At 37.8% G+C, this 12,341-nt stretch overlaps 1 pseudogene; it reads left to right on the top strand.

Moving 5' to 3' along the window:
* The first annotated feature begins 9,600 nt into the window (after nucleotides 1-9,600).
* LOC137208829 (ras-related protein R-Ras2 pseudogene) lies at nucleotides 9,601-10,242 on the top strand (annotated as a pseudogene).
* The last annotated feature ends 2,099 nt before the right edge of the window (nucleotides 10,243-12,341 follow it).

Below are 12,341 nucleotides of genomic sequence, written 5' to 3' on the forward strand. Positions count from 1 at the left end.
TTTCCTCTTATTCAGATCAAGTTAGTCTTTATAGGTTAAATCTGTCTCCACTGTGGTAGACAACAGCTGAAGTGTCTGTTTGGCTCTTTCAGCTCTTGTTTTGCCCCTGGATAACTTGGATTTTCACCTATGTAACAGTTCAAGAGTGAGCCGTGGCAGAGGACCAGAACAAATATTTTCCCAAAGAAGACATACAAATGGCCAACAGACACATGGATAGTTCCTCAGTATAACTGATCATCAGAGAAACTGAAATCAAAACCACAATGAGATGTTACCTCACACCTTTTAGAATGGTTGTCATCAAAAAAACAAGAGATAACAGGTGTTAGCAAGGATGTGGAGAAAATGGAACACTTGTGCACTGTTGGAGGGAATGTAAATAGGTGCAGCCATTATGGAAAACAGTATGGAGATTCCTCAAAAAATTAGAAGTAGAACTACCATGTGGTCCAGGAATTCTTCTGGGTACATATCCAAAGGAAATGAAAACACTATCTCAAAGAGGCATTTGCATCCTTATATTCATTGTAGCATTATTTACAATAGCTAAGACACTGAAACAAGTGTCCATCAACAGATGAATGGAAAAGGAAAATTTGGTATATATACACAGTGGAATAGTGTATAGAACTATATAGTGGACATCTTGCCGTTTGTGACAACATAGATGGACCTCAAGAGCATCACGCTAAGAGAAATAAGTCAGAGAAAGGCAAATACTGTATGATCTCACTTATATGTGGAATTTCAAAAAGCAAAACTCATAGAAACAAAGGACAGATGAGTGGTTGCCAGAGGCTAGGGATGAGGGGTGGAGGAAATGGGTGAAGTTGGTCAAAAGGTACAAACTTCCACTTATGAGATAATTTCTGGGATATAGTGTACAACATGGTGACTTTAGTTAACAACACTGTATTATATATTTGAATGTTGCTAAGAGAGTAGACCTTAAAAGTTCCTATCATAAGAAAAAAAAAAATGCAACACTGTGTGCTGATGGATGTTACTTATTGTGACAACCGTCTTGCAATACATACATGTATGAAATCATTATGCTGTACACCTTAAACTAATATGTCAATTACATCTCAATAAAACTGGAAAAAATTTTAAATAAATAAAAATAAATTTTAAAAAATATTGTGCCCTGGATTGCAGGGGCATTTATATGCAGATTTGGGGCTCCACATCAATTTAAGCAATCACCCACAGATGAAGGTACTTTGCGAGAGTCCATTAATCCAGTGAAGTTCCAAAACACCATCGAAGAAAAGAAAATCTGAAAATAAATATATTGAAGAGGGTTAGAGAAAGAGTTTCACTTTGCCCATGTCACCTCGACCTCAAGGTGGCAGGACTTGGTGCCAGGAAGACCCCCACAGCCTGTAATTTTTCCCGCACGAGAAAGGGAGAGCATGTGAGTGAGTGCCTGCCTCTCCCAGCTGTGCTCGATGCTGCCCAAGAGGTCCACTTCCTTCTTGCCTAACTCAGGTTACTGAGGTGATCTGCGAGGCTGTGCAATTGGGAGAGGTGGGGAGCACAGGGACACAGTTGTGTCCCTTTGATGTACTTGGAATATATCAAAGGGACACAGCTTCACGCTTCTTCCTACCAACTGATCTGTGGATTCTATCTAAAAGGCCAACCATGAGACACTGGGAATGCCTTATCTTAACTGGCTCATGAGAACCCTCAACTCTCTGTGCATCTCCCCTATATTCACAACCTCCCCATGGCTGGTTCCCAGCATAAGCTCCTATGGACAGTGAGAGCTAGCCCTTGCAGATGTCTAGCAAACAAGCACAGAAAGTGATCCCAACTCTGTAGGACTGGGAGAATGCTCATAAACTTGAGTATTTCAGGGTACTGCCCAAGGGGGGAAAAGAGGAGGCCTTCAGCACCTAGCCTATCTTCGCAGGATTGAGAAAAGGCATGCAATCTTAAGAATTCTCCCCTAAGAGAGAGCGAGAAGTGTAGACTGGGCACATGCATAGAAAAGATCTGTAAAAGCCTCAGAATTCCTTGCTGGACTAACAAATGAAGGTATCTCTCTCCTGAAGCCAGTCAGTAAATATTGGAGGAGCTGACTTCTTCAAATGTGATGAAAACAATGCAAGACTTCAAGAAATATGAAAAAATCAAAGAAATAGTATACCACCAAAGGAACACAATAATTTTCTAGTAACCAGCCCCAAAGAAATGGAGATCAACAACTTGCCTGGCAAAGAATTCAAAATAATTTGTTTATTTTTGTTTTTTGGCCAAGCTGCATGGCATGTAGAATCTTAATTCCCTGACCAGGGATCAAACCTGTGCCCCCTGAAGTGGAAGAATGGAGTCTTAACAACTGGACCTCCAGGGAAGTTCCTCAAAATAATTGTTGTAAGGAAACTCAGCTACAAGAGATCACACAACTCAATGAAATCAGGAAAACAGTATGTGAACAAAATAAGAGGTTTAGCAAAGAAAAAGAAATTATTTTTTAAATTCTGCAGCTGAAGAATAGAATGAATAAAATAAAAAATGTGATAGCATCAACAATAGACTTAATCAAGCTGAAAAACAATCTGTGAATTCAAAGACGTCATTTGAAATTATCCATCCATCATCAGAGGAATACATATTTTAGTTTATTTAGCTAATTTTACACCTCAAGGAACTAGAAAAAGAACAAACTAAGGCCAAAGATAGCAGAAGAAAGAAAATAACAAAGATCAGAGCAGAAAAAGTATCAATATATGGACCAGAAAAATAGTAGGGAAGAAAATCAATGAAACTGAGCTGTTTTAAAGAAAAACAAACAATACTGACAAATTTTCCTCTTGACTAAGAAAAAAGAGAAGATTCAAATCAATAAAATCAGAAATGAAAGAGAAGACATTACAACTGATACTGCAGAAACACAAAGGAGCATAAAAGACCATTATGAACAATTATATGACAACAAATTGGACAACCTAACAGAAACAGATAAATTCCTAGAAATATAATCTGCCAATATCAAACAGATAAAAATTTTGAATCACTATGTTGTACACCTGAAACTAATAATATTATAAATCAACTATACCTCAATAAAAATTTTTAAATAAAATAAAATTTTATTTAATTTTTGAAAAGACTGAATCATGAAGAAATAGAAAGTATGAATAGACCTATAACTAGTAAGAAGATTAAATTAGTAATCAAAAATCTCTCAAAAAAGGAAAAGTCCAGGACAAGTTGGTATACCTGGTAAATTGTACCAAATATTTACAGAGAAATTAATGCCAATCCTTCTCAAACTCTTCCAAAAAATTTAAAGTAGATGGAACACTTCCATACTCCAGCATCACCCGGTTAACAAAGCCAGACAAGGATATTGCAAGAAAAGAAAATTACAGACCAACATCCCTGATGCACATAGATGCAAAAATCCTCAGCAAAATATTAGCCAACCAAATTCAACAATACATTAAAATAATCAGAAACCATAATCAAGTGGAATTTATTCTGGGGATGCAAAGATGATTCAATATCCACAAATCAGTAAACGTGATACATCACATTAACAAAATTAAAGATAAAAATCATATGATCATCTCAATCGATGCAGAAGAAGCATCTGATAAAATTCAACATCCATTCATGATAAAAACTGTCACCAAAGTGAGTATTGAGGGAATGTACCTCAACATAATAAAGACCATACACTACAAGCTCACAGCTAACATCATACTCAATGGTGAAAAGCTGAAAGCTTTTACTGTAAGATCAGGAATAACACAATGATGCCCACTCTCACCACTTTTATTCAGCATAGGTCTAGAAGTCCTGGCCAGAGAAATGAGGCAAGAAAAAGAAATAAAGTTATCCAAATGGGAAAGGAAGAGTGAAATTGTCTCTATTTTTAGATGACATGATATTATATATAGAAAACCCTAAAGACTACCAAAAAAACTGTTAGAACTAATTAAAAGATTCAGTAAAGTTGCAGGATACAAAATCAACATACAAAAATCACTTGCATTTTGATATGCTAACGATAAACTATCTGAAAGAGACATTAAGAAAGCAGTTCCATTTACAGTCACATTAAAGACAATAAAATACTTAGGAATAAACGTGACCAAGGAGGTGAAAGACTTGTACACTGAAAACTGTAAGACGCTGATGAAAAAAACTGAACAAGACACAAATGGATTGGAAGAATTAATATCAATAAAACACCCATGCTCCCCAAAGTGATCTACAGATTCAATGTAATCTTTATTAAAATTCCAATGGCATTTTTCACAGACAGAGAAAAAAACCCCTAAAATTTATATGGAACCACAAAAGACTCTAAATAGCTAAAGCAATCTTAAGAAAGAAGAACAAAGGTGGAGGTATCACTTCCTGATGTCAAATTATATTACAAAGCTATAGTAATCAAGTAATCAATAATCAATCAATCAAGTAATCAAGTAATCAATAAAATATAGTAATCAAGACACTATGGTACTGGCATAAAAACAGACACTTAGAACAATGGAATGAATTAGAGAAGCCACAAATGAGCCCACCAACTAATCATTGACAAAGGCACAAAGAACATAAAATGGGGAAAGGATAGTCTCTTTAATGAATACTGTTGGGAAAACTGGATATTCACATGCTAAAGAATGAAACCAGACCTCTATCTTACACCACTCACACAGATTAAAGACTTAATGTAAGACTGGAAACTGTCAAAACTCCTAGAAGAAAACACAGGGAAAAAATTCCTTGATGTTGGTCTTGGCAATGGTATTTTGTATTTGGCACCAAAAGCACAGGCAACAAAAGCAAAAGCAAACAAGTGACACTACATCAAATGAAAAGGATTTTGCACAGCAAAAGAAACCAATAACAAAATGAAAAGGCAACCTGTGGAATGGGAGAAAATATTTGCAAACCATATATCTAATAAGAGATAAATATCTAAATATATATAAGGAACTAATATAACTCAATAGCAAAAAACAAATAATCAGAATTTAAAAATTAGCAAAGGACCTGAATAGGCATTTTTCCAAAGAAGACACACAAATGGCCAATGGTACATGAAAAGATGCTCAGCATCACTAATCATCAGGAAAATGCAAGTCAAAACCACAGTGAGATATCACCTCACTCCTATTAGAAGGGCTATTATCAAAAAAACAACACAAAACAAATGTTGGTGAAGATATGGAGAATAGAGAACTCGTGTGCTATTGGTGGAGTAATAATAATGTAAATTATTACAGCCATTATGGAAAACAGCATGTAGTTTCCTCAAAAAATTAAAAGTAGAACTACCACATGATCCAACAATCCCAATTCTGGATATATATCCAAAAATAAATGTCTTGAAGAGCTATCTGTGCCTCCATGTTCATTGCAGCATTATTTACAATAGCCAAGATATGGAAACAACCTAAGTACTCATTAATGAATGAATGGACAAAGAAAATATGGTGTATATACACATATATATATATATACACACACACAATAATGGAATATTATTCAGTTACAAAAAATAATAAAATCTTGCCATTTGCCACAACATGGATGAACCTGGAGGCCATTATGCTAAGTGAAATAGGCCAGGTAGAGAAATCCAATTACTGTGTGGTATCACTTATACTTGGACTCTATAAAGAAAAAAAGTCACATTTATAGAAAGAGAGAGTAGAATGGCAGTTGCCAAGGATTGGGGAAATGGTGAGATGTTGGTCAAAAGGTACAAACTTTCAGTTATAAGGTGAATAAGCTCTAAAAATCTAATGTACAGCATGGTGACTGTAGTTAATAATACTGCATTGTATACTTGAAATTTGCTAAGAGAGTAGATCTTAAGCTTTCTCACCATACACACTCAAAAAAGGGTAACTATTAAGGTGATGGACATGTTGATTAAATTAATTGTGGTAAATATTTCACAATGTATCAATATTTATATGTCAAATCTACCATATACACTTTAAATATATACAGTTTTCAATAGATCTTTATTGGAGTATAATTGCTTCACAATACTATGTTAGTTTCCACAACGAAGTGAATCAACCATATGCATACATATATCCCCATATCCCCTCCCTCTTGAGCCTCCCTCTCTCCCTCCCTATCCCACCCCTCTAGGCGGTCACAAAGCACCAAGCTGATCTCCCCGTGCTATGCTGCTGCTTCCCACGAGCTATTTTACATTTGGTAGTGTATATATGTCGATGCTACTCTCACTTCACCCCACCTTCCCCCTCCCCACCCTGTGTCCTCAAGTCCATTCTCTATGTCTACGTCTTTATTCCTGCCCTGCCACTAGGTTCATCAGTACCATTTTTTTTTTTTAGATTCCATATATATGTGTTAGCATATGGTATTTGTTTTTCTCTTTCTGACTTACTTCACTCTGTATGACAGACTCTAGGTCCATCCATCTCCCTGCAAATAACTCAGTTTCGTTTCTTTTTATGGCTGAGTAATATTCCATTGTATATATGTGCCACATCTACTTTATCCATTCATCTGTCGATGGACATTTAAGTTGCTTCCATGTCCTGGCTATTGTAATAGTGCTGCAATGAACATTGTGGTACATGTCTCTCTTTTAGAATTATGGTTTTCTCAGGGTATATGCACAGTAGTGAGATTGCTGGTTCATATGGTAGTTCTATTTTTAAATTTTTAAGGAACCTCCATACTGTTCTCCATAGTGGTTGTATCAATTTACATTCCCACCAACAGTGCAGGAGGGTTCCCTTTTCACCACACCCTTTCCAGCATTTACTGTTTCTAGATTTTTTGATAATGGCCATTCTGACCGGTGTTAGGTGATACCTCATTGTAGTTTTGATTTTCATTTCTCTAATAATTGGTGATGTTGAGCATCTTTTCATGTGTTTGTTGGCCATCTGTATGTCTTCTTTGGCGATATGTCTATTTAGGTCTTCCGCCCATTTTTTAGTTGGGAGTGCTTGTTTTTTTGATATTGAGCTCCATAAGCTGTTTGTTAAATACATGCAATTTTATTCTATTAAAATTGTTCTCAATAATTATATTCAATAATTATTCAATTATAATATATTCTATTATATTTGAATATGATATATAATATATATTACATATATATGATATATATATTATATAATATATTCAATTCAATAAAGCTGGAAACTAAACAAAACATCTCCCAAAGCTGTTCCATTAAATTCTATGGCTTCAAGAAACTGTTAGATGCTCATTGAATATCATGATAATATCTTCATCAGCAACCTATAGATTTAAAAAAATAAAAAAGATAACAAACTTGTGCTCTTTGGGAAAAACAATCTCATCTGGTTTGCTTGTTTTTGTGTTTTAAAATACAGAAAAATACCATAAAAATTATAATAAAAAGTCATATGTGAATTCCCAGAGTAAACAAATATTGATATTTTCTCAAAAAAAAAAAGATTTGTTAGGTTGCATCCAGATGAGCCTTTGCTCTAGTCCTAATAAAGCTCCACAACTAAGACATTCCTCTTCTGAGAACTCTATCTGATGCCTTGTGTTTTATGATGCCTCCCCACTCCAGCTTTGCACACAAAATATTCCCAGCCCTAGGTGAATGTGGGAATTGTTTGGCCTACTGCTTTCTAACAGACTTTCCCCAGCATCAAATAGTGTCCTCATTTGCGATCACAAATTAATGCTTATCAAAAGACTCAGGGGGAAGGCTCTGCAGATCTCCAAAGCTCTTTCTTTGTGCAGTTCCCTCCTCTCTGGCACTCTGCTTGGCTAATAATAGCTGCCTTCCCCTCCAAAAACTCCAGTATCTATCTCCTCAACCCAGCAAGACCACCAGACTCTGAATTTCCCTTCCCTCCACTATAATGTAGAAACTTCCTCCAGGGAATAAGTTGAGGAAATCAAGGGGTTTGCTTCATTAATTTCCCATTTCTCAGGGTTCACAGTCTTGCAAGGCCTGTTGCCCAATGTCTGAAACATTGTTTCACTTATTTTGTCTGGTTTTCTAGTTAAGTGGAAAGGTAAATCTAGTCCCTGTTACTACCTCATGGCTGAAAGTGTTAAGTCCCTCCTAACTCTGGTTTTGCATTCCTCAAATCTATCTTCTTCCTTATAAAGCCAGAGTGATATTTCATAAATGCAAGTATAACATTATCTCTCCTCACTTAAAACCCCTCAATTGCTTCCACCTGACACTAATCCCATTCTTAAACTCTAGGTTCCTGTCATGCTAAGCAGTCCTGGAATTCATCAGGCTGTTTCATGCACCTATGCTTATTTTACTCCCCACTCCTTTAGCCTTTAAAAGATAGCTCTTGGGCTTCCCTGGTGGCGCAGTGGTTGAGAGTCCGCCTGCTGATGCAGGGGACACAGTTTCGTTCCCCGGTGCGGGAAGATCCCACATGCCGCAGAGTGGATAGGCCCGTGAGCCATGGCCGCTGAGCCTGCGCATCCGGAGCCTGTGCTCCGCAATGGGAGAGGCCACAACAGTGAGAGGCCCGCGTACCACAAAAAAAAAAAAAAAAAAAAAAGATAGCTCTCTGTGGTCAGAGGGTAAAAACTTCCAGTTAAAAGAAGAATAAGTTTGGGGGATCTAATGTACAGCATGGTGATTATAGTTAATAATTTGTATTACATACTTGAAAGTTGCTAAGAGAGATTGTCAACATTCTCACCATAAAAAAGAAATGGTAGGGACTCCCCTGGTGACGCAGTGGTTAAGAATCCGCCTGCCAATGCAGGGGACACGGGTTTGATCCCTGGTCCAGGAAGATCCCACATGCCGCAGACCAACTAAGCCAGTGCACCACAACTACTGAACCTGCACTCTAGAGCCTGCGAGCCACAACTACTGAAGTCCAAGTGCCACAACTACTGAAGCCTGCGCGCCTAGAGCCCAAGCTCCACAACAGGAAAAGCCATGGCAATGAGAAGCCCACGCACCACAACAAAGAGCAGTCCCCGCTCCCCGCAAGAAGAGAAAACCCGTGTGCAGCAACAAAGACCCAATGCAGCCAAAAATAAACAAATTTTAAAAAAAAAGAAATGGTAGTATGTGAGATGACAGAGGTATTAGCTAATGCCATGGTGGTAATCATTTTGCAATATAGAAGTGTATCAAGTCAACATGTTGTACACCTTAATATTACACAATGTAACATGTCAATTATATCTCAATGGGAAAAAGAAAGGCACAGCTCTCTGTATCCTTTATGAATACTTCAATAACCACTCACTGCATCTGGCACAGTCAATTCCTTCTTCCTTTGTACTGACATTTTATCTAGTACTGAATTCAGTTGTTGTTATTATTGTTAACCATATTATTATCTGTTCATCACACATATATTGAAATTAGTTGTGGGCAGGTGCTACAGAGAGGTGTAGAGGAGCGAGACCCTGGCCCCTGACGCTCCTGGCCCCTGAGTTCATCCCGCTTCTCCACCCCTTGGGCCTGACCGGCCAGCCCCAAGAGTGCTGCGAAGCCACCAGACCCTGGACGCCTGCGGGCCCCACATGTCCCCAGAGCTAGACCTAGGTCAGGTGGCAGCTCAGTGGCCAGACTGGACTCTGAACATCCTGGTGGTGGTGGCGCACTGACCTAACGGCTCTGGCCAGAAGTACCAGTTGGTGGTGGATGGTGGGGTGGCTTGGGCAAGTTGGCGCTCCCCATCCGACTCATACAGTCGTCTTTTGTAACAGATTGTGAGCCAACCAGCTGCTTTGTGTGTGTGTGATAGATGACAGAGCAGCCCAGTTAGATGTTCTGGATACAATAGGACAAGAAGTTTGGAGCTATAAGAGAACAGTTCCTGAGAACTGATGAGGGCTTCCTATTGCTCTTTTCAGACATACATAGAAGCAGTTTTGAAGAAATCTGTGAGTTTCAAAGACAGACTCTCAGAGTAAAGGATCATGATGAGTTCCAATGATTTTAATTGGTAATAAAGCAGACCTGGATCATCATAGACAGGTAATGTAGGCAGAATAGCAGTTAACCCACAACTTAAGGTAACATACTGTGGGGGTGTCAGCAAAGATTAGGATGAACGTAGATCAAGGTTTCCATGAACTTGTCTGGGTTATAAGGAAATTTCAAGAGTGGGAATGTCTTTCTTCACCAACGAGGAAAGAAAAAGACAAGAAAAGCTGCCATTGTGTCATTTTCTAAGAATTATTTGAGTTCTAGCTACCCACTGCCAGGAAAAGCCTGCATCTTCTCCTTCTCTCCTTACAGTTTACATCATGTTGGTACCTTTCTAGCCTTAGACAAATGATCCTGGTAGCCTTAGACCAAGAACCTGGTTAATCCTTTCCATGAAGCTAACCTTATGGTCATTTCAAGACAGATTTAAAGGAAACACTAAGGATGCTTCAAAAATTAGCTGATTCCATATACAAAATGAACTCAAATGAATTGAAGACTTAAATGTAAGACCTGAAACCATAAAAGTCCTAGAAGAAAATATAGGTGGTACACTCTTTGACATCAGTCTTCGCAAAGTTTTTTTTGGATATGTCTCCTTAGGCAAGGGAAACAAAAGCAAAAATAAACAAGTGGGACTACATCAAACTAAAAAGCTTTTGCATATCAAAGGAAACCACCAACAAAGTGAAAAGGCAACCTAATGAACGGGAGAAGATATTTTCAAAAGATACGTTCCATAAGGGGTTGATATGCAAAGAGCTCATGCAACTCAATATCAAAAAAGCTCAAACAGTTTGATTAAAAAATGGGCAGAAGACCTGAATAGGAATTTTTCAAAGGAGACATACAGAAGGCCAACAAGCACCTGAAAAGGTGGTAAACATAACTAATCATCCAGGAAATGCAAATCAAAACCACAATGAGACACCACCTCACACCTATCAGAATGGCTGTTATCAAAAGGACAAGAGGGCTTCCCTGGTGGCGCAGTGGTTGGGAGTCCGCCTGCCGATGCAGGGGACACGGGTTCGTGCCCCGGTCCAGGAGGGTCCCACGTGCTGCGGAGCGGCTGGGCCCGTGGGCCATGACCGCTGGGCCTGCACGTCCAGGGCCTGTGCTCTGCGGCGGGAGAGGCCGCGGCGGGAGAGGCCTGCGTACCACGAAAAAAAAAAAAAGGACAAGAAACAACAAGTGTTGGTGAGGATGTGGAGAAAAGGGCACCCTCATGCAAGGTTGGTAGGAATGTAAATTGGAGTAACCACTATGGAAAACAGAGTGGGGGATTCTCAAAAAACGAAGAAAAGAACCACCATATGATCCAGTAATTCCACTCCTGGATATATATCTGAAGAAAACAAAAACACCAATTCAAAAAGATACATGCACTGCAGTGCTCATTGCAGCATTATTTACAATAGCGAAGATATAGAAGAAACTTAAGTGCACATCAATAGATGAATAGATAAAGAAGATATGGCATGCATATATATATATGTATGTATGTAATAGAATACTACTCAGCCATAAAAAAGAATGAAATCTTGCCAGTTGTGACAATATGGTTGGACCTAGAGGGTATTATGTTTAGTGAAATAAGTCAGAGAAAGACAGATACTGTATGATTTCACTCATATGTGGAATCTAAAAAATGAAACAGGTGAACAAACAAAACAAAACAGAAACAGACTCATAGATACAGAGGAAAAACTGGTGGTTGCCAGAGGGGGAGGGAGTGGAAGGATGGGTGAAATAGGTGAAGGAGATTAAGAGGTACAAAATTCCAGCTATAAAATAAATAAGTCACAGTATGTAATGTACACATAGGGAATATAGGTAATAATATTGTAACAACTTTGCATGGTGACAAATGGTAACTGGGCTTATTGTGGTGATTATTTCATAATGTATAAAAATATTGAAACACTTATATCTGAAACTAATATATTATTTCATGTCACATATAACTTGATTAAAATAAATAAATATATATATACAATATTTTAAAAGTTATCTGATTCCTTTTAAATATGTTTCAATATACACAAACATATTCTTTTGTAAGGGCTTTTATTTTAGTAGAAATGGATCCGTTTTGGAACCTATGCTGTTTGCCAAGCTGAAGTCATAGGTTGTGAAATAACTTTTATCTTCTAAAATCATTGCCTACTGTTATTCTAAATAGAATCATAGGGAGTTTATTTAAAATGTGAATTTTTGTAAGTCAGAAAGAGAAAAACAAATATCGTATATTAACGCATATATGTGGAATCTAGAAAAATGGTACAGGTGAACCGGTTTGCAAGGCAGAAATAGAGACACAGATGTAGAGAACAAACATATGGACACTAAGTGGGGAAAGTGGGGGGTGGGATGAATTGGGAGATTGGGATTGATATATATACACAAATATGTATAA

Source organism: Pseudorca crassidens, chromosome 2, assembly GCF_039906515.1.
Source record: "Pseudorca crassidens isolate mPseCra1 chromosome 2, mPseCra1.hap1, whole genome shotgun sequence".
In the NCBI taxonomy this organism is placed as follows: Eukaryota; Metazoa; Chordata; class Mammalia; order Artiodactyla; family Delphinidae; genus Pseudorca; species Pseudorca crassidens.